Source organism: Podarcis filfolensis, assembly GCF_964270895.1.
Source record: "Podarcis filfolensis genome assembly, chromosome: 2".
In the NCBI taxonomy this organism is placed as follows: Eukaryota; Metazoa; Chordata; class Lepidosauria; order Squamata; family Lacertidae; genus Podarcis; species Podarcis filfolensis.
In genome coordinates this window covers 105,975,231-105,998,230 of record NC_139605.1, presented here as the reverse complement: position 1 = coordinate 105,998,230, position 23,000 = coordinate 105,975,231, and the positions used below count along the sequence as shown (strand labels likewise).

The window sequence follows — 23,000 nt, the reverse complement described above, 5'->3', positions numbered from 1 at the left end:
AGGACTGGGACATTCGCAGGGAAACCAAAATGCTTGTTTACAAAGCTATTGTACTACCAACCTTACTGAATGCTTGTGAAACTTGGACCCCTTATAAACGCCATCTCCAACTCCTCAAATGATTCCATCAACGGTGTCTCCGAAAGATTTTACACATCACCTGGGAAGACAGGCAAACTAATGCCAGTGTACTGGAAGAAGCAAAGATCACCAGTGTTGAAGCAATGATTCTTCAACATCAGCTTCGTTGGACTGGTCATGTTGTGTGGATACCTGATTATCGTCTTCCAAAGCAACTACTCTATTCCGAACTTAAAAATGGAAAGCGTAATGCTGGTGGTCAACAAAAGAGGTTCAAAGACTCTCTCAAGGCAAATCTTTAAAAATGTAGTATAAACACTGACAACTGGGAAACACTGGCCTGCGAACATTCCAGTTGGAGAACAGCCTTTACCAAAGGTGTCATGGGCTTTGAAGACACTCGAACTCAGGACGAAAGGGAGACACGTGCTAAGAGGAAGGCACACTTGGCAAACCCTTGCCGTGATCAACTCCCACCTGGAAACCTATGTTCCCACTGTGGAAGGACGTGTGGATCCAGAATTGGCCTCCACAATCACTTACGGACTCACTGTTACAACTGTTTTTATGGAAGATGATCTTACTCAGCTTTGAGTGATCGCCATAGAAGAAGAAGCTGCTCTGGCTGCTGCCATTATGTGCCCATGGGCCCTGGCATTTGCCCCACCATGCTGGGTGCTGATGCCCAGCCTGCAAATAACAGAATTGGGGTGGTTTGCATAGAATCGTTTCCTTGTCTCTGCCAGAGGTCATCAGGGGGCTCTGAAGCCGGTGTAAGTATAAGCTTCTTTGCAGTGCAAGGGCAGGGTCAGAGGAACTTAGTGAAATTGAGCATTAGGCGTAGGTTGTTTCAGGACGGAAAACGAAATGTTTGAGCATCAAGCAATGCATCTCACAGTGAAAGGTGCTCCATTTGCCTCCAGAGGGACCTGCTTCCACAAAGGCTTATTTGTGGGCTGTCTCATTAGTTTGGTGCTGAATACAATTTAATTTGGAAATCACGAATCTTCTAATCAGAGCCTCTCAGAGACCAGACAAAGGAATGAGGAGAAACAGGAGAATCTGACAAGTTTGGATTCTCTCAGCTTTTCAGTTTTCCAACCTTTAGTGCAGTTCCCCCACATTTTCATGTAAGTTCCTTTTTTTTAAAAAAAAGTCCTCATGAAAACTCACCAATTTGTTCCAATATACAGGTGTTCGTATTCATTTTCCCCCCTAATATACACATTTAGGCTATTTCCCCTAATATAGTGCTTTCTGTATGCTATTTTCACCAACACATGCCTTTTTATGCACCCTTTACCCTAGTGCAGCCATAGGCAAACTCGGCCCTCCAGATGTTTTGGGACTACAACTCCCCTCATCCCTGACCACTGGTCCTGTTAGCTCGGGGTGATGGGAGTTGTAGTCCCAAAACATATGGAGAGCCGAGTTTGCCTATGCCTGCCCTAGTGCAATCACATTTGTATTTGTTATGTGGCTGGAGAGCAGAATTGCAAAATTCAGAAAAGTACGAATTTTAAAGGTTGGCTTTGCTGTGGTTCAAATATTGTTTCAGAAAGTTGGTAGGCTTGTGTTGAAACATGAACCAAATTTCTCCCCCATCTCTAGGAATGAAATGCATATTGGAATCATTGGCTTCTAGCTAGAAATACATGCAGAATTATTATTATCGATGCGTTGAATTTTTAATCCAAAGAAGCTATCATGAAACGAAAGCAACGCCATTTAGCAATGCTGACTAAAAAGTCCCAATTAAATCCATATCAAACAACAACACGCATCAGGCTTCATCCACACTTCTGGGATGCATTGGTACCCATGCATTGGTATAAGAGGTTTCCCTCCACTTTCCCTGACGAAACCTGCTCTTTGCTGCTGAATCAGAGCAAACAACAATCCATAGAAAACCTGATTGACATTTACTTGGATTTGGTGATTAAAAAAGCAGGGGGGCAGTGGCTAGACGAGTAGAAGTGTAGACGAGCCCTTTGAAGAACCCCATTCTCTTGTGTGGCTATAAAATCTCACATAAAGGGAGAATGTCAAACCAGTTCTAGAGCACTCATTCATTGATAAGCTAGCCATGTTCTCTTCTGAGTTTCTTTGGAACAGTAGTCTTCAAACTTTTTGCACATAGGACCACACTGAGGGGGTCCGTTTTTTCATTATTACATCTCCCCATATACTTGTACAGTGGTGGCACTGCTGTTTGCAGTCCTCCTTAAGTCAAGCTGATCCCCGGGTGTGGTTTAAAACCTAATTTTCCTCCTGAAAACGAATGCTATATATGCCATTTCAAAACCATTCGCTTTACTTAGGGATGTGCACTTCAGGTAATGAGTGTTTTATTTGTAGGCCATCTGGTGGTCATAACTGGAAGTGAAGTCTTTTGTGAGAAATAACTACTCTTGATGCACACAGCCTCGTATTCAGAGATAACACAACTTTGGATTTATTTACTGGTTCAAATGGATGATTCAGGCCTGTCCAAGGTGTGTGTAGTACTATAAACAAACAAGCGGCCTTAAACAAGCCATACCTTTTTGTGGTCCACAGCAGCCATTTTGCCAGAAACCATGGAGGGAGGGAGTGGGGAGGAAGGAGGAGAGATTGGACAAACAAGAGAGTATCTCATCTTCATTGTTTGCCTTTTACAAAGTTTCAGAGGGTTTTCCTGTTTTGTCTTTGCTTTTTGTTATTTTGAGGTCAATATTCCACAGTCGGGAACAGATTTTAAATTTCCCTATAGAAATCAATGGAAATCATTGACTCGTTATGTGAACACTCACCTAAGGAATGATTTCCTGGGAATGCATTGTGCTCAGAAAGCGGGACCTGTGTGTGTTTGCTAAACCTGATCTTGTTGGTTTCATATCTGTGCAGGGATCTGGCCCAACCTTTCAAGGAAGCAAAACAACTCCCTAAAAACAACTTCTCAAAACTCTTGCACTGGGCTGTTAAGAATTCCAGCTGATCACACCAACCGACTTTGTTGACTGGAGTGGTGGTGGTTAGTCATCATCATTAACAAGACAGGTTGATTGGTTTAGCTGCTTTTGCCAGCAGATCGCAGTGGGGCTGCTAAGAATAGCTGGAGGATATAGAGAAAGAAATCCACCAAAGCTTAGTGGGAAGAGGAAGGGAAGGAGAGAAGCAAAGACGTCAGCAGTCTGGGTGTGCCATATGCAGGACAATAGCTCAGCAAGACAGGTAAAGGATAGGATAGGATGGGATTAGCTGCCAGACAGTCTCCTGTTGTCTGTTATCAGCGCTGTAAGAACATTGGTGCTTAAGACTACTGATTTTAAAAGGGACGCATTATAGAGGGGGTTAGATGTATTAGTCTGGCGCAGTCAAAAAAAGAAGCAAAGGATTGTGTGGCATAGAGAGACAAACAGATTTATTGTGGCATAACTGTACTTGGACTACAGCCCGCTCCATTAAATGCACGGCATGTTATCCTTAGCCAGAAGGTATTATATACAAAAAGATACCCACACAAATATGGGTATACAGGAAAAGGAAATGTGGACATCGTGGCCAAGGTGCCACAAAATGCAGCCTGTGAAAATTCTGCGCAGTGTTCCACTATATACAAGTTAGGTGCAGTTACCATTTATAGTCTCAGCTAGGAGGACCAAAGTGTTGTACGTTTTCAAGCACAATTCAAAGTGTTGGTGTTGGTGTCAGTGTCAGGCTTCAGGAAATTGGTTTCCTTCCCCAGTGGCAGTAGATAAGCAGAACAAAGGGAAGGGAGTCTTCTTATCAGTTAGGAACTTTAATAATCACAGTGAGAGAACAAAGAACCCATCTCCTAGAAATGGTGGTGGTCCCAATTAAGAATCCCATCCCCTTACATCCTTATTAATCCACATCCCTTCTATTTCTTGTAATCTGAGCCTGTCCCCTCTGTGCTTTGTGTGCTTTCTGTTCTGTCATTTTCTCAGCTCTTTTTGACCTTGGGGAGAGTGGATGAATGCTGTCCAGAGACAGTGAATCTGTTAACCCTCTCTCCCCCAGTGTTTCTTCTCCTAGCTGTTCCCCATCCAGTATTTCCTAGCTTCTGCCTTCTGAACTATGCCCCTCTGCAAACCACTATTCCAAATCTATACTGTCCTCCTGCTCCTGGGAAGATTCAGGATCCAGATTAGGAGCAGGGGGAGGGGGAGACTCCCACTATTCCTCCTCAGTGCAGCCCTCCCCAGCACAGTCCCTGGCACCTGACCTTTAAAGCCCTAAATGGCCTTGGCCCAGTATACCTGAAGGAGCGTCTCCACCCCCATCGTTCTGCCTGGACACTGAGGTCCAGCTCAGAGGGCCTTCTGCGAGAAGTGAGGTTACAGGGAACCCGGCAGAGTGCCTTCTCGGTAGTGGCACCCGCTCTGTGGAATGCCCTCCCATCAGATGCCAAGGAAATAAACAACTACCTGACTTTTGGAAGACACCTGAAGGCAGCCCTGTTTAGGGAAGTTTTTATGATTGATGCTGTTTTGTGTTTTCAATATTTTGTTGAGAGCCACCCAGACTGGCTGAGGGAAACCCAGTCAGATGGGTAGCATATCATCATCATCATCATCATCTACAATTCCCACCATCCCAGATTATTGGCTATATTGCTTGGGAATATCCTACAATATGTCTCACTGGGCTCTGCTTGAGACTCGGCATGATAGCTTGCTGACTCTCTGATTCTTTTGGTCACAGATCTGGCACTGTGGGAACTGTGATACTAAAGCCACACTCATGCCAATCGCAGGAACTCTACTGAGAATCAAGAGTTCATTCCTGCAGCAGCAGCAGCAGCAGCAGCCATAAGCATTATTGCAACAGGCTCCTGCTTCATATAAGCAAAGCTTCAGCAGCTTACAGTGAAAGGATTAAGCAGGTTCAGGGAAATATCATAGATGCATTTTAAGGAAATGAGAGGGCTTATATACTAGAATAGAATGGGGCTTCTGGCAAACCTGTCCTGTTTCCGCCACAAGCTTTTCTCTATGACCTTGGGGAAGTCATTCAATCTCTATTTGTCCCACAGGGCAACATACAGGTAGGCTGGGCATCTTGTTCAGTCTTCAGGGACTGCAGGAGAACTCAGCATCCACATTCTCCCATTCCTTCTGCAACTGGGGGAAGGAAAGTTGTCAGGTGATTACGGTAGTCTTTTTTTTATTATGCTTTCTGATAAGGAATGTCATTCAGTTGACCCCTTTTCTACGCAACCTTGAGTTCCTATTCCGAAAATCTGGAGAAGCATAAGGTGGCTGATGGATCCATACTGTCAACATTTCAGGAGGGCAAATCAGGACCCCACTACCACAATCCTGCTGCCCCCCCATCTGCTGGCTTGCTGACACCACCTGTCCACTCACCTGCTAACTGCTGCTGTCTGGCTGCCACAAGTACACCACTGCAGCCCTCCTTGTGCGGGTGTGGCAATGGGCAACAGAAGACTGACCGGCAGGTTCTGGGCAGCTAGAGAAGGTGCAGAACCAAAAAAGTGCAGAAGCAAGAGATGCATGTCTTTTGGTCCCCGTTAACTGAAATCCCAGGATGGGATCAGGAGCCAGGGTGGTTCCTGTAATTCTGGGACGTCCCAGTTAAAACAGGACAGTTGTGCAGTATGTAAATCATGAAGGGAATTCATTGGACATAATACATTGGGAATGTTTCCTGTACATATTTCTCATTGGAGAAGAAGATGATAAATAGCAGACTTTTAATAATAATAGAAAATTTACATGTTTAGTATCCTTTGTGACTTGTCCTCCACCTTTCCTTCGTTATTAAGCCTGTGCCCTCTCTATTGTTCACATTTATGAAGTCAGAATCCTGTTTCTCAACAATGATTATTACGATTATTCTTCTATTCTTTTACTTCAAGCTCATTTTTTTTTATAAAAAAAGCCCTGGGAACTGTAGACTTAGATCTGTCTGCGGATAGTGTTTTGTACTTTGACTAGCACACTGTTATTCTGAACGATCCGTTGTCCTGTTCAGTGTTTGCTCGAGTATGCAGGTACTTTCCAGCCATAAAAGTAGCACATTGCTCACACTTAACTGGGAATTAATTTGAACCCGAGTCATCTTGGTGCCAGACCAGTGTTTTCATTTGCTTGCTTACAAATATGGTATCTGCAGTTGTTAAGCTGCTGAATGAGCATCATCCAGCCATGGGCGGCTGATATACTATGATGTCACAATGAGCCTTGGCAGACAGAGATGTCACAGAGGTGCTGAGTAGTCTAGCTGAGTAGTCTATGATTAGAGAGGAGGGGCTGTGTAGCTCAATGGAAGAGCATATTTGTTGCATGGAGAAGATCCCAGATTCATTTTCTGTCATCTTCAGGGAAAGCTGTGAAAGACCTCTACGTAACATTTATCTGATGAAAATAGGGATGTCCTAGTCCATACCCTCCAATATTTCTCTGATGAAAATAGAGATATCCCCTCCAACAGTTCTCTGATGAAAATAGGGACGTCCTATTTCAAAGAGAGAAAATTTGTTGCCATATTTCAAAAAGTGAAAAATCCAGACACAAAAGTTGTGCTTTTTTTTCAAAAACTTCAAAAACACAAACAAACATGAAGTTTTGGGTTTTTCTTAAGGAAAATCTAGACTTCCCAGACATTTCTGCCTGGACACTGTTTCCAACTGCCATATGTCCAGGAAATTCAGGACATATGACAGCCCTACCATACCCGCCAACCAAAGGGCAAAGGGCAAAGGGCAAAGGGCAAAAGGCAAAAGGCAAAGGGCAAAAGGCAAAAGCCCAGGCACAGGCACAGGCAAAAGGCAAAGGGCAAAAGGCAAAAGGCAAAGGGCAAAGGGCAAAGGGCAAAAGGCAAAAGCCCAGGCACAGGCACAGGCAAAAGGCAAAAGGCAAAAGGCAAAAAGGGCAAAGGGCAAAAGGGCAAAAGGCAAAGGGCAAAGGGCAAAAGGCAAAAGGCAAAGGGAAAAAGGCAAAGGGCAAAGGGCAAAGGGCAAAGGGCAAAAGCACAGGCAGAGGCAAAAGGCAAAAGGCAAAAGGCAAAAGGCAAAAGGCAAAAGCACAGGCACAGGCACAGGCTCTGAGCCCGGCCTTGGCTGGGGAGGGCGGGGTATAAATAAAAAATTATTATTATTATTATTATTATTATTATTATTATTATTATTATTATTATAAAGGGCAAAAGGCAAAAGGCAAAAGGCAAAGGGCAAAAGGCAAAAGCCCAGGCACAGGCAAAGGGCAAAGGGCAAAGGGCAAAGGGCAAAGGGCAAAAGGCAAAGGGCAAAAGGCAAAGGGCAAAAGGCAAAAGGCAAAAGGCAAAAGGCAAAAGCACAGGCACAGGCACAGGCAAAGACAAAATCTCAGGCCATTGTGAAGGCAAAAGGCAAAAGGCACAGACACAGACACAGGCAAAAGGCAAAAGGCAAAGGGCAAAAGGCAAAAGGCAAAAGGCAAAAGGCAAAAGGCAAAAGGCAAAAGGCAAAAGGCAAAAGGCAAAGGGCAAAGGGCAAAGGGCAAAGGGCAAAGGGCAAAAGGCAAAGTGGTGTGTCCACTCTTAAAGAAAACTTCATCAGATCCCTTAGACCTATCCAATTACCGCCCAGTTTCAAATCTTCTATACCTGGGTAAGGTAATTGAGAGAGCGGTTGCTGAATAGCTTGGTAGGTTTCTGGAGGAAACATCGGCATTAGATCCATTTCAGTCCGGTTTCCGTCCTGGTTTTGGGACGGAGATGGCTCTGGTTGCCCTAACAGATGATCTCCGTAGACAACTGGATCGAGGCGGGTCAGGACTGCTGATCCTTTTAGATTTGTCAGCAGCCTTTGACATGGTCGATCATGATCTTCTGGACCACCGCCTCGCAGATGTGGGGATACAGGGCATAGCCGTAACTGGTTGTGCTCTTTTATCTCTGGTCAGGGACAGAGGGTGGCACTAGGGAGGGAAATGTCGTCGCGCCACTCCTTGGTGTGTGGAGTGCCACAGGGCGCAATTCTCTCCCCGATGCTTTTTAACATCTTTATGTGCCCCCTTGCCCAGATTATCCGGAGCTTTGGGCTGGGCTGTCACCAATATGCTGATGACACTCAGCTCTATCTGCTGATGGATGGCCACACCGACTCGGCCCCGAACACACTGACCAGATGCTTGGAAGCTGTGGCTGGATGGTTTCGTGGGAGCCGATTGAAACTAAATCCTTCAAAGACAGAAGTCCTATGGCTAGGTCGGGATGGCATGGGGATGAGGGACCAACTCCCTTCTCTTGCGGGGGCCCAATTAGTGCCATTGCCTTCCGTTAAGAGTTTGGGTGTAATCCTTGACGCCTCCCTTTCCATGGAGGCGCAAGTTACAGCAACAGCCAAGGCGACATTTTTCCACCTTCGCCGCATCAAGCAGTTGGTCCCTTACTTTTCCTGCCCCGACCTGGCGACAGTGATCCATGCAACGGTCATCTCCAGGCTTGACTACTGTAATTCGCTCTACGCGGGGCTGCCCTTGAAGCTCTCCCAGAAACTCCAGCGGGTACAGAATGCTGCAGCGAGGCTCCTCACGGGGTCTCTGCCATGGGAGCATATTCACCCAGTGCTTTTCAAGCTGCACTGGCTCCCGGTGGAATACAGGGTCAGATTTAAGGTGCTGCTTTTGACCTTTAAAGCCCTTCACGGCCTAGGACCCTCGTACCTACGGGACCGCCTCTCCTGGTATGCCCCACGGAGAGCCTCAAGGTCCATAAATAACAACACCCTTGTGGTCCCAGGCCCTAAGGAAGTTAGATTGGCTTCAACCAGAGCCAGGGCCTTTTCAACTCTGGCTGCGGCCTGGTGGAACGCTCTGCCTCACGAGACCAGGGCCCTGCAGGATCTGATTTCTTTCCGCAGGGCCTGTAAGACAGAGTTGTTCCGCCTGGCCTTTGGCTTGGAGCCAATTTGATTCCCTCCCTCTCTTTCTTTTTTCTTTTCCTTCTCCTCCTGCGATGAGGCTACATTTTAATATTTTAATGTTCCATTATTTTAATGTTGTTTTTTATTTTTGTTTTTAAGTTGTAATCATTCATCTTGTTTTTATTATTGCTTGTAAGCCGCTCTGAGCCCGGCCTTGGCTGGGGAGGGCGGGGTATAAATAAAAAATTATTATTATTATTATTATTATTATTATTATTATTATTATTATTATAAAGGGCAAAAGGCAAAAGGCAAAAGGCAAAGGGCAAAAGGCAAAAGCCCAGGCACAGGCAAAGGGCAAAGGGCAAAGGGCAAAGGGCAAAGGGCAAAAGGCAAAGGGCAAAAGGCAAAGGGCAAAAGGCAAAAGGCAAAAGGCAAAAGGCAAAAGGCACAGGCACAGGGCAAAGGGCAAAGGGCAAAGGGCAAAGGGCAAAAGGGCAAAAGGCAAAAGGCCCAAGCCCAGGCACAGGCACAGGCACAGGCAAAAGGCACAGGGCACAGGGCAAAGGGCAAAAGGCAAAAGGCAAAAGCCCAGGCACAGGCACAGGCAAAAGGCAAAAGGCAAAAGGCAAAAGGCAAAAGGCAAAAGGCAAAAGGCAAAAAAGGCAAAAAAGGCAAAAAAGGCAGAAGGCAAAAGGCAAAAGGCAAAAAAGGCAGAAGGCAAAAGGCAAAAAAGGCAAAAAAGGCAAAAAAGGCAGAAGGCAGAAGGCAAAAGGCAGAAGGCAAAAGGCAAAAGGCAAAAAAGGCAGAAGGCAAAAGGCAAAAGGCAAAAGGCAAAAAAGGCAGAAGGCAAAAGGCAAAAGGCAAAAGGCAAAAGGCAAAAAAGGCAGAAGGCAAAAGGCAAAAGGCAAAAGACAAAAGGCAAAAGGCAAAAGGGAAAAAAGGCAGAAGGCAAAAGGCAAAAGGCAAAAAAGGCAAAAAAGGCAGAAGGCAAAAGGCAAAAGGCAAAAAAGGCAGAAGGCAAAAGGCAAAAGGCAAAAGGCAAAAGGCAAAAGGCAAAAAAGGCAAAAAAGGCAGAAGGCAAAAGGCAAAAGGCAAAAGGCAAAAGGCAAAAAAGGCAAAAGGCAAAAGGCAAAAGGCAAAAGGCAAACGCGAAAAGGCAAAGGCCTGGGTCAGGGTGAAAGTGAAGGTGAAGGCCTGGGTCAGGGTGAAAGTGAAGGTGAAGGCCCGGGCCAGGGAGAAGGCAAAGGCAAAGGCAAAGGCCAGGGCCAAGGCCAAGTTATATACCCGGGTCAGGACAAAGACGAAAGCGAACACAAAGGCCCGGTCCAAGGCGAAGGCAAAGATGAAAGAACGGGCCTAGGTGATGGCGAACGCGAAAGCCCTGGCCCAGGCCAGGGTGAAGGTGAAGGTGAAGGCAAATAGTCTTATCAAGGCAGAAGATGGGAAGATTTGTGTCTTGTACAGTCTTCATCTGGTTTTGTTCTTCTGGTACAAAATCAAGTAAGGATCAGCTGTTGCAAATATAAGTCGAACAAATCAACTCTGTACAAGCTGCAAGGCATGTTTCAAACCAGCAGGTGGCAACAGAAGACCACACTCATTCAGAAGTGGTTTTTCAAGCCAAGTCCTTCACCATCAAAACGAGAGAAACATATGCACCCCCTGATAGGAAAGAAATCCATTATTTTAAACATGCTTTTGGTCAATGCTGTTATTCCCTCCTCAGTATTTGAAGAGAGAAACCATTTTCCTCTGTTATTGTTCATGGTTTATGCTACAGCTCTGTCCTCTCAGGAAATGTTTAAGTGCAGTGGATAAACCATTTCCTGCTTCAGAGGTGCATTCTTATCTATTTTATCTGCAGTATATACACAATTCATGAGAAAGTAGAGGCTATTCAAGTGATCACTTCCATAAAGATCCCATCTCAACCCGTCTTAAACTGCAAGAGGAGCCATCTCTCTGAGCCATGGAGGGCACACTTATCCTGAATTGTGTTTGAGCAGGAAGATTGCATTATTGTCTTTTCAATTCTTCCACACACACACTGCAATTCCGCGCTGTCCAAAATACTATTCACGAATATTCACAAAACAAAACTGAACAACGGCAAGATTATTCCGAAAGGTTGTTCATTTGCTTTTGAATTGCCAAGCTTTTTAATAAAACAACAATTCTGTAGACATTGTGCGCAAACAGATATCTTGCAATAAAGACTGAAAAAGAAGCCGAGGCTAAAAAAGAAAAGAAAAATGGACTATCTTGCTGCCTGGGAGAAGTCCCTTCCCAGAGAGACTACATATATATATATATATATATATATATATATATATATATATATATATTTCTGATATATCAAATCACTATGAGTTTATGCTACATTGCATTCATTGTTTGACGAATTTGTGGGGTTTCTTTTTTTGCTTTATTTACATGCTACTGCGGTTCTGATATTATGATCGCAATTGTGACTGTTAATTTTTAGCACTGTCGTTATCATGAGCCGCTTTGAGCTCAATGTTACTTAACAGAAAAGCAGAATACGAACATTAAATTGAAATCCATCTGCAATGCTTGTGATTTCTTTATTATTTAGTTCACCCCACCCGCTACTAATAACCTGCTCTTTCTTTAGAAAGATCGAAACACCTTAGCTGGGAGAAGGGACATAGTTCAGTGGCGGAGCATCATGCCTTTCATATAGGATGTCCCTGGTTCAACTTCCTTGCCTCTCCAGGTATGGATGGAACCATGGAGAGCTACCATAATACTGAGCTAGATGGACCAATGGCCTGGCTTGAGATAAGGCAGTTTCTTCCTATCAGGATGCTTTGCAGCAACTTCAGGTAGAGCTCTGAACATTCCCTATCTGAAACTCTGGAGAATCCCTGCCAATCATTGTAGACAATAATACTAAGCCAGGGACACCAAAGGTTCTTTCTTTCTTTCTTTCTTTCTTTCTTTCTTTCTTTCTTTCTTTCTTTCTTTCTTGTTGACTTTTCTTTTTCCCTTTCCTTTTTCCTTTTATTATTATTTTATTTTGACAAAGTAATAATCACAAATAAATAAGAATAAAACTGTGCACCCCGCCACCGAGACCATTCCATTGTAACTATCCAACCTCCCAAAATTTCAACACCTCTTGCGATGGTTTGACCCTTTTCCGTTTCAACAAATTCTACAAACACCTTCCGTATCTCCTCAAAATCATTTCTCCGGCATATTCCCCGTCTTACCTTAATGGCACGTGTTAATTTATCGTTAATAGCTATATCCCACACCGCTGTATACCATTCTTCCATTTTATATTCTGCTTGCCCCTTCCACTTCGTAGCTATCATAATTCATGCAGCTGTCAATAAATTTGTGAGCAGGTCCTTCATAGCCTGCAAACCTTCCACCCCGTCATAAATTGATAATAATGCTACCTCTGGACATTCGGTCAGTTTTAACCCACTGATTTCTGTTATCTCCTTAAACACCATCCCCCCTCCCTTAAAACATATTTACAATCTCATCACATGTGAACATAATTCCTGGTTTTCTGGCATCCCCTACATTACAACATAACACTGAATATTCCTTGTTTATTTGGTTTAATCTGATTGGTTTTAAAGACAGATTCTTATATTCCTGTATCCCACAGTGACATGGATCCGGTGAATGATGCTTTTGCAAGGGCAATGAAGAGGAGCGAGGGCTCATGGGATTGGCCATGAGTTTCCCACTGAGTCCTGTGCCTCAGCAGGTTCCTCACAATGATGCTGACCTCTGGCTCCATGACTGCTCCCCGTGATCCAGTTGGTTCAAATATTGTCAGATGTGGATAGCTACCCATAGAGGCCTATCCAGTGGTTCCAGTTTGCCCCCATGATTGCAGGGGCCCGGGGCCGCAAGACTTCAACACACTGTGTGTAAGCAATGTCACCATGCACCACAGCATACGTCCGCAGCCGCCGTCGCACTTCGGGGGAGCACGGCCCCTTCATTGAAAATGTTTGGGGGCCCTGGGCCCTGTCAGAAGCTCAAAACAAATACATGGGCAGATGGAAGTTGGAAACATAGCAAGACATGAGATAACACGAGGCGTGTATACTGCACAACCGTAGTCAATCTCAGCTTCTCCGCATATGTAGTTCTGCAAAAAATGACCATGTTCATTTCCTGAACATGAGAGAGTATATTTTCTGCTGTACCATATCCCATTCACGTCCTTGGGGGTCCCGCTGTCGTCGATTCTGACTGGGGTTTCAGCATTGGGTTGCTATTTTTCAAATTGTGTTTAATTATCTCTGATAATTATCCACTTTAAACTGTGTGAGAGAGCATGCATAAACAGTTTAAATACAGGGTGACTTATAGATATGCAGGTTCACTGGCACAATCTCCGCCCCTGTTCTAGGTGCCTGATTTTATCACATTCTACGATGATTTTCCTCATGGTGTCTGGCCTGTCCACATTCTTGTTTCCACGGGCTATTTGTTTTGGATTGGACTTCAAGAGACCATTGCCTTTGGACAATTGGCAGCATTTTAGTTGCCCTCAGAGACTCCAGTGAATTTTTATAGGCCATTATTCGCATGCTACTATTTCCTGAATGTACCCATAACATATAAAGAGCCAGAGGCTTTTAAAGGCCTACAGTGGTACCTCAGGTAACATACGCTTCAGGTTACATTCGCTTCAGGTTACACACTCCGCTAACCCAGAAATAGTGCTTCAGGTTAAGAACTTTGCTTCAGGATGAGAACAGAAATCATGCTCCAGCGGCGCGGTGGCAGCAGGAGGCCCCATTAGCTAAAATGGTGCTTCAGGTTAAGAAGAGTTTCAGGTTAAGAACAGACCTCCAGAACGAATTAAGTACTTAACCCGAGGTACCACTGTATTTCATTTTGAAACACACAGTTAACCATGGGTTGTGGTGGCAAAGAGTGGGGAACAGGAGAACCAGTCAGCTGACTTCAAAAGGCCTAACATGGCCAACCTAATTTGGAAGTTTTGACATGGGGCTCAAGGGAGGAAGTCACCTGAACATAGCTGGACAAGTGAAACCGTATTTGGGGTCACAGCTCATCTCAGTAAGTAATATTTTTTTTTCTTTAATGAGGAAAAGCCATGAGAGGTACAGTGGCTGCTTGCTTGTAATACATATACTGAGTGGTGCATGCTCTGGTTATCTCCCGCTTGGACTACTGCAATGCACGGTACATGGGGCTACCTTTGAAACTGACTTGGAAACTACGGCTAATCCAGAACGTGGCTGCCAGACTGGTGACTGAGAGCAGCCGCCAGGACCATATAACACCGGTCTTAAAGGATCTACATTGGCTCCCAGGACATTTCCGAGTACAATTCAAAATATTGGTGCTGACCTTTAAAGCCCTAAATGGCTTTGGCCCTGCATACCTGAAGGAGCGTCTCCACCCCCGTCATTCATTCTGGACACTGAGCTCCGGCTCTGAGGGCCTTCTAGCTTTTCCCTCTCTGTCAGAAGTGAATTTGCACGGAACCAGGCAGAGGACCTTCTTGGTAGTGGCACCTGTCCTGTTGAACGCCCTCCCATCAGATGTCAAGGATGTAAACAACTATTTGACTTTTAGAAGACATCTAAAGGCAGCACTCCATAGGGAAGTTTTGAATGTTTGACATCTTACTGTGCTTTAATTTGTTGGAAACTGCCCAGAGTGGCTGGGGGTAACCCAGTCAGATGGGTGGTTTATTAACAACAACAACAACAACAACAACAACACATTGACCAATTATTACAGGGCACACAGCTCCCTGTGTATGAAAAGAATAGTTTCATATGGTGAAAAAATGCACTCTGGTAGTGTTCATAGGGTCCAGAGAACCCCACAGGCAACATCATCATCATCAACAACAACAACAACAACTATTATTATTATTATTATTATTATTATTATTATTATTATTATTATTTGTTATTTATACCACACCCATCTGGCTGCCCACATGACATATTCGTGGTATATCTACTAATTCCATAATAACTGAAGTTTTCTCCAATGTCTTTTAAATCAAATACTCCTTATATTGACCCAGTTTATACAACAGGGGAAATCTATGCCCATCTGGACTTAATTCTGTGGAGTCTCTCAAGAATGACTAACTCCTAAAAGGCTGGAAGCTCAAAACCTCAGACACCTGGCCAAAGAGCCCAGCTGTTCACAGCTGTTCTTTCAATCTCATTTGCTTCATTGTTTCCAGAAAACAATGAGGTGATCAAAAAGCAAAATAGACTTATGCAGACAAAATAATTTGTTAGAGAGAGAGAGAGAGAGAGAGAGAGGCCCAAGTGCCAAGCTTTTAAACGTTCTCAGTCGTACAAAAACCAATGGAAAATAAATCAAGCTTGGACGCAAACAGGAAATTGAAAAATTACATCAATGAAAAAGGCAGAAACATAGACGTCAAGCATTTGGCGGTGGATGCTGCAGGACAAAGATTTTATCTTGCTTCAGGAGAAATCAAAATAATTATGGTTCAATTTCCAGTGTGCAACATTATCTATATGTCAGTTTTTGCCATTATAAGACACAGGAGACTTTAGTCTTCATAGTTTTTAAAACACTTGCAGAATAACTCATTTTGTACCTTCTTGCAACAGTTCCATAGAACTGTTAAGACACACGTAACGTTTCATGGCTTACTGGAGATCCAGTTCTCATATCTTAGGATAAAAAACCAGCTCATCCTGAACGTAGTGACTTCAGCTAAATTCATTTTCAAGGGACTTTGGGAGGCTGGTTCATTTAAGAAAGCAGTGCATTTTTTTTAGGGTGGCTGTCTTGAATTGCACTTGAAGTTGCCGGAGTAAATTTATTTGAAGTTCTCAAAAACTAAATGGCTATATGCATGTCATCAATTGTTTCGTCTTTTCAACGGCACATGCAAAAGCCTTTCTGCTTGAGAACAAAGGAGCAGTGAGTGACAGGGGGTGTGATCTGACCCTGAAAACCATTGGCCGAGGATCATGGGCCAAAGACCCCAAAAGCTGTATGGTGCAGAAACTTTGATTCTCCCATCTGCAGTGTGGTGTAGTGGTTAAGAGTGATAGACTCATAATCTGGGGAACCGGGTTGGCGTCCCCACTCCTCCACATGCAGCTGCTGTGTGACCTTGGGCCAGTCACACTTCTCTGAAGTCTCTCAGCCCCACTCACCTCACAGAGTGTTTGTTGTGGGGGAGGAAGGGAAAGGAGATTCTTAGCCACTTTGAGACTCCTTAGGGTAGTGATAAAGCGGGATATCAAATCCAAACTCCTCTTCTTCTTCTTCTTCTTCTTCTTCTTCTTCTTCTTCTTCTTCTTCTTCGCTGTGTTCTGGAGCCAGGAACACAGCTGTTAACGGAGGCTTCTTTCGTGACATATTACCTCTTGTGGTTTTGCGAGAGATTTCCAGCGTAATGTAAAACACACTCTTGTCATGCACGCCTGAAGACTCAGATTGCACCTTTACTTCCTTCAGAGTTTTGCTTCCTGGTTCCTCAGAAGCCAAACCCACCAGATTAAGAGTAAGTGGTTCTTCTCTCATCTGCTCCTGCTGTGGGTACCTTTCCTTAAGCACAGGGGTGAAATCTAAAGGATGCTTCTTCCATTTTTGCTTCAGCAGAGACACCTGCTAATGGAAGAAGAGGGTGGCAAATTTTTGCCACTGCTTACCTTGTTTTCACCCTCCGGTGCTGATTTTTAGGGTTCCTGGAGACAGGAGAGGGAAGATATTGTCATGGAATTCTACTCAATATTGATCCAGAGAAGATTCCAATGTATAGTTAGCAGAGTAAAAACTTAAACACGTTGCAGGATTCCTAAAAAATAAACCAGAGGCAGTTGTATTTCATCCAGCAGAGCTTTACTGCTACTGAAAGCAAATAAGCATAATGGTCACACATCCAATACATTCAGGATTGGCACTGTCCATAAGAAATCCAGTTGCAGCAGACTTAACCTAAACTTACAATAACTCATCATAAGCTTTAACACCAAGCATACTATGTACAGAACACCACACCAGAAGGAAGAGAGATAGAAAGAGAAAGTGAAATCCAGGCTCCTTCTGGCCTATTTTTATACAGTTGTACCTCGGTTTTCGAGCGTCTCAGAAGCCGAATGTTTCAGAACCTGAACGCAATTGCTTCCGTTTTCGAACGTGCCTTAGAAGTCAAACAGCTTCTTTTTTCTCCATTGACTTTGCTGACCGCTCTTTGTGACTCGGTTGTCAAACGTTTCGGAAGTCGAACGGTCTTCCAGAATGGATTACGTTCGACAAACAAGGTACTACTGTAGTCAGCATGACCTTGACAGAAGAGATAACAGAACCAGTTCAAGCCAGCTGTACTCAGCTTCTCTGAAGGAATAACCCAAACATCATGAACCTTCTGCTTGTTTCTTTCATACAGAGAAGCTTCCAGAACCCTCTTGAATTAATTAGACTAGGAAAGATCTCTACACATCATATCAATACTTTCTGTACTAAGACATGCAAACTGACAGATACTTCTGGTGCCTGATGAATACCTTTTTATTTCAGCAGGCATTTCAAATCGGTTTTCTTATTTTAAGGTTAGTATTAACTACGGGTGGCGCTGTGGGTAAAACCTCAGCGCCTAGGGCTAGCCGATCGCATGGTCGGTGGTTCGAATCCCCACGGCGGGGTGAGCTCCCGTTGCTCGGTCCCAGCTCCTGCCCACCTAGCAGTTCGAAAGCACCCCTAAGTGCAAGTAGATAAATAGGTACCACTTTATAGCAGGAAGGTAAACGGCGTTTCCGTGTGCTGCACTGGTGCTGGCTCGCCAGAGCAGCTTCGTCACGCTGGCCACGTGACCCGGAAGTGTCTCCGGACAGCGCTGGCCCCCAGCCTCTTAAGTGAGATGGGCGCACAACCCTAGAGTCGGACACGACTGGCCCGTACAGGGAGGGGAACCTTTACCTTTACCTTTACTATTAACTACTTTTAACTTTATTGCATGTTTTAAACTTTACTGTCTCCCATGGGGTTACAAGGTATATAAATTTTTGAAATAAAGTCTCTTGCTGCAATAACCGTGTCTTGCCTCATAGAAACCCAAATACACATCCCTTAGAATAAACCCATTAAAATATATGGGGCTTAAGTTAGCCATGGGCCCATCACAAAGACTGAGATTCAGAGGGCCATATTCAACAAAGTAGTGCTTCTAGTGGGAGAGTCCCAGAACAACATAAGGGGGAGAGGAGGTTATTCTATCAGATAAGCAGAAATGCTTGCACTGACATAAGGCTTGTTTTAGTGTGATACTGAATTTCTCCTACAGATTTAAAGCCAGAACAATGTGAGCGTTCTCCTTAGCCCATACTGAGAAAAAGTCCCTCCCATGCTGAAGAATTTCTCCAGGGAGCTGTTTCTCAATTCTTCCTTCGAAAACCTAACCTTTCCTTTTGGCACATTCCCCACTGTTGGTACTATGGGCTCATATATCAAAAGTCATACCCAGACAGGATTTCAGTTGTGCAACAATAGAAGACTGCCCTTTGCATCATTTCTTTTAAAAAGATATTGCAAAACCTGATTGTATTGTGAAGTGTTTATATATGAGGCTCATAATGGACAGAAAACTGGGCACACTAAATATTTGTTGTTACAGCAACAAACTGTGAGTTGCTGCGCTCTCCATCGGCTAGTTTTGTCATCAAACATTCTCATAAAGTTAAGTTCTGTGCACACTTCTGCAATAAATTATACTGAAGGGATTGCGTCTCCAGATGACGACGACGGTGATTGCTGTACAACAGGACATATGAAAAATGAAATAAAGGAAAAGCACGGTATGATGAAATCACGCCATAAAAAGCAACCACTCCATCCTCTGTTTTGCAAAAGATTGTGTTTTTGGTCTTCACCCCCACCCCCTGCCCACATTCAGAACAACATTGTGAGCTAAGTTAGGCTACCTCATCAGGTAGATCATGTATGACAAGTTTCAAGTTATTACCTCAGTAGGTAGTTTGCATACCAGACCCTCCAAATGCTCCTATTTTCCAGAGACAGTCCCAGGTGTACAGAAGCTGTCCTGGTTTCTGATTTGATCCTGCAAAGTCCTGCTTTCCCTTCAAGGTAAAGGGACCCCTGACCATTAGGTCCAGTCATGACCAACTCTGGGGTTGCGGCGCTCATCTCGCTTTATTGGCCGAGGGAGCCGGCGTTCAGCTTCTGGGTCATGTGGCCAGCATGACTAAGCCGAGCAGTGAACAGAAATGCCATTTTTCGCAGGGATTCAAACTGCCGACCTTCTGATCAGCAAGTCCTAGGCTCTGTGGCTTTCCCTTAGGATGTCCCTATTTTTGTCAGAGAAATGTTGGAGAGTATGTTAGAATGTCCCTATTTCCATCAAGGAAATGTTGGAGGGTATGGAATTATGAGACCCCTGAGCCAAGGAGATAAGTAACTATACAACCTTTAGAAGACACCTGAAGGCAGCCCTGTATAGGGAAGGGTCTTGGGTCTTTTAAAAAGTTTAATGTTTCATTATGTTTTATATAAATTGGGAGCTGCCCAGAGTGGCAACCCAGTCAAATGGATGGGGAATAATAATAATAATAATAATAATAATAATAATAATAGAATAGGACATCCCTATTTTCATCAGAGAAATGTTGGAGGGTATGTTATACCATATAGCAGGGGCTGTAAGCCAGTGGGCACATTTGATATTTTGAGAAAGCCTTGTGGGTGTGTGGCATAACACAAAATGGCTGCCATGTCCAAACCAGCAGAAAGAGAGACAGGACCACAAAATGCCCCCCCCATCATTGAGGAAATGGGCACCTATGTCAGTCACCACCAGAGTTGCTCACTGTCAGGCTTCGGGGAATTGGCTTCCTCCCCTCTGTGGCAGTAAATAAAACGATCAAACAAAAGGAACATCTTACCAGTTAGGAAACTTTAATAATCACAGTGAGAAAACAAAGAATACATCTCCTAGAAATGGAGGTGCTCCCAATTAAGGATTACACCCCCTTCCATCCTTATTAATCTATGTCATTCCTACATCTTGTAATCTGAGCTTGTACCCTCTGTGCTTTCTGTTCTGACACTTTCTGAGCTCTTCTTGACCTTGGGCTGAGCGGAGGAATGCTCAGAGACTGTGAATCTGTTTACTCTCTCTCCCAGTTTTTCTTCCCCTAGCTGTTCCCCATCCAGTATGTCAGGGAACTGCCATCAGTGCCGGAGGGAGAGAGCAAAATCCAGAGGGATTCCAGAGAGCGTCCCGGGATTGGGAGAGGCAGCCCATCTTCTGGGGAAGAGAATCAGCGTAGCACCAGTGGAGAAGGGGGGCAGATGGGGGAAGCGGCGAGGCGGTTCCATGACTCCTTGCTGGGGACCAGCGGGGAGAGTAGAGGTCCTCCGCTGCCTACGCGCAGAGAGAGTAGGAGTAGACTAGGCGTCAAAGAGCTTCTTTGCTGGAGGAAGTTTAAGAAACGCCCACTGACGGATTCTGCCAGCGACTGAGACAGCCACGGGTGAGTGGCTGTCCGGACAGAAAAGGTTCACTCAGGCAATACAGCTGGGTGTTTGCACCGGCTTACGCACGAGCAACCCCTAGAACCATCACACAGTATTTCCCAGCTTCTGCCTTCTGAACTATGCCCCTCTGGAAACCACTGTACCAAATCTATACTGTCCTCCTGCTCCTGGGAAGATTCAGAAGTAGGGGGAGACAGAGACTCCCACCATTCCTCCTCAGCACGGTCCCTGACACTCACAGAGAAAAGCTCTTTGCACCTCTCCTATATTCAGAATGGCTGAGAGGGTGGGCATCCTGTCCTGGGATCCAGTGAAATGTGGGCACGTTTAAGGGTTGTGTGTTCAGTGCAGAAGAGGCTGAGCTGATGGAAACAGGAGCTGCGCAGGAAAAGCAAACAGTCTCTGGTGCACTTAGGATTTTTAAAAGGAATGTTTACTGAGACATTTCCTGGGCACCGTAAGAGGTTATTGTTGTTTAGTTGTGTCCGACTCTTTGTGACCCCATGGACCAGAGCACGCCAGGCACTCCTGTCTTCCACTGCCTCCCGCAGTTTGGGCAAACTCATGCTGGTAGCTTCGAGAACACTGTCCAGCCATCTTGTCCTCTGTCGTCCCCTTCTCCTTGTGCCCTCCATCTTTTCCAACGTCAGGGTCTTTTCCAGGGAGTCTTCTCTTCTCATGAGATGGCCAAAGTATTGGAGCCTCAGCTTCACGATCTGTCCTTCCAGTGAGCACTCGGGGCTGATTTCCTTCAGAATGGATAGGTTTGATCTTCTTGCAGTCCATGGGACTCTCAAGAGTCTCCCCGTAAGGGGTACTGGCAGGTAAACTGGCGCCCATGGGTGCCACTCTAACAAGCACTTTAGCTATGTAATTCTTAGGCTTAAAATGGCGGGACTGTTCTTCTATTACCAGTTGCCTTACCTAAAGTCTGTTTTGAAAAGGAAGTTGCATCCACACTGAGGCTGATGTAAGGGAAGCCTGGTCACCATGTTTCAAAACCAGCCGCTGGTATCCAATTAAAATCTTTAATATAAACATAATACTGAGAACCATTCGAGTCAGTGTCATCTTGAATTGCACTGATGTAATTGGGCTAGGCACTGCTGTTGAGAAGTCCTCCTGGGGATTTCTCAAACTGCTGTTTCTCTGGATACATTAAACTTGATAGGTGGCCTTATCCAAGTTGCCTTCCCTGAAGCAACAGGAGAAATAAAAAACAACAACGACACTTGGCTTATACAGTAATTGCAAGACATCTGTTCTTTATTATCTTTTTCTAAAAGGACAAAAACATCTGTTCACTCTCTGCAGGACAATTTAAGGCTGTCCTTTTTTTCTGGGGAGACAGTACCTTGAGATAGGGTTTGCTTTTATAATCGCTTATTCAAACTATATTTCGGGGGGGGTATTAATTGCTTTGCACACAAAAAAGGCCTAATAAGTTGTGTTCAATATCTCATCTGCAGTTTATGCATTTTATATATTTGTTAGCTTCTCCCAACCCCATCACACACACACATTGGTCAACTACATTGACCAGAAAGAATCCTGTTCTCTTAATTAACACTCATTGCTGCCCTGAGACCTCCGGGTATAGGGTAGTATATAAATTAATTAAATAAATAATAATAATAATAATAATAATATTAAATAATATGCTCACTGCTGCCTTCACACTGACATATCTTGATCTTCTTCCAAGTTCCTTCTCACCTCTTTTCCAGGAAGCACTTTGATTTACTAGTAAGCTTGGGGATGAGGGAGTGTCAAATCGAACATGAGCTAAAACGCAGAATGAACTTTTATTTTCTTGAACTGCAACAAAACCTGAACCATTACCTGCAAGAGCCAGTGTGGTGTGGTGGTTAAGAGCGGTAGTCTCGTAATCTGGGGAACCGGGTTCGCTTCCCCGCTCCTCCACATGCAGCTGCTGGGTAACCTTGGGCCAGTCACACTTCTCTGAAGTCTCTCAGCCCCACTCACCTCACAGAGTGTTTGTTGTGGGGGAGGAAGGGAAAGGAGAATGTTAGCCGCTTTGAGACTCCTTAGGGTAGTGATAAAGCGGGATATCAAATCCAAACTCCTCTTCTTCTTCAAGCCTCTCTCGAACCTGAACTGGGACAGACCTGCAGATTTTATATATCGACAAAGCAGATAAGATTTCATGCAGGTTACACAGATCAGGTTGCTATTTCAAAATACGGATTTGATTTAAAACAAAAAACCTGAAGATGGAACTCTCACAAGCTCTGCCAGAAGCAGAGTGGATCAGAACGAGTGTGTAAAACAAAGCACGGTATCCGAAATGGTTAGAGTTCCAGATCACACAGGGTTCCAGAATCTGGAGAAGACTCCATGCAAAGAGCTGAAGGCACAAAGACTTCCTTGCCACAGATAGACACACTATATCCAAGCCTGAGAGATGGGGGCACATATTATGGGTGTGGGACTGAAGCTAGAGTCCACAGCCCACACTGGAAACCAGTGCAAGGATTCCTGCCAGCACAAAAGAACTTTC

At 44.5% G+C, this 23,000-nt stretch overlaps 3 long non-coding RNA genes across 3 annotated transcripts; 1 reads left to right on the top strand and 2 right to left on the bottom strand.

The window, feature by feature from the left end:
• Positions 1–1,033: 1,033 nt before the first annotated feature.
• On the bottom strand, positions 1,034–6,057 carry LOC310755737. The gene is made up of 4 exons (XR_014544489.1): positions 5,454–6,057; positions 5,049–5,207; positions 2,874–2,981; positions 1,034–1,219 (listed from the first exon to the last, which is right to left on the bottom strand). It is a non-coding gene; the product is annotated as an uncharacterized lncRNA (long non-coding RNA).
• A 192-nt stretch (positions 6,058–6,249) lies between these two features.
• LOC310755740 lies at positions 6,250–11,137 on the top strand. The gene is made up of 2 exons (XR_014544493.1): positions 6,250–6,453; positions 10,821–11,137. It is a non-coding gene; the product is annotated as an uncharacterized lncRNA (long non-coding RNA).
• Positions 11,138–21,493: 10,356 nt separating this feature from the next.
• On the bottom strand, positions 21,494–22,322 carry LOC310755734. Its single transcript, XR_014544486.1, has 2 exons — positions 22,146–22,322; positions 21,494–21,674 (listed from the first exon to the last, which is right to left on the bottom strand). It is a non-coding gene; the product is annotated as an uncharacterized lncRNA (long non-coding RNA).
• Positions 22,323–23,000: the final 678 nt, after the last annotated feature.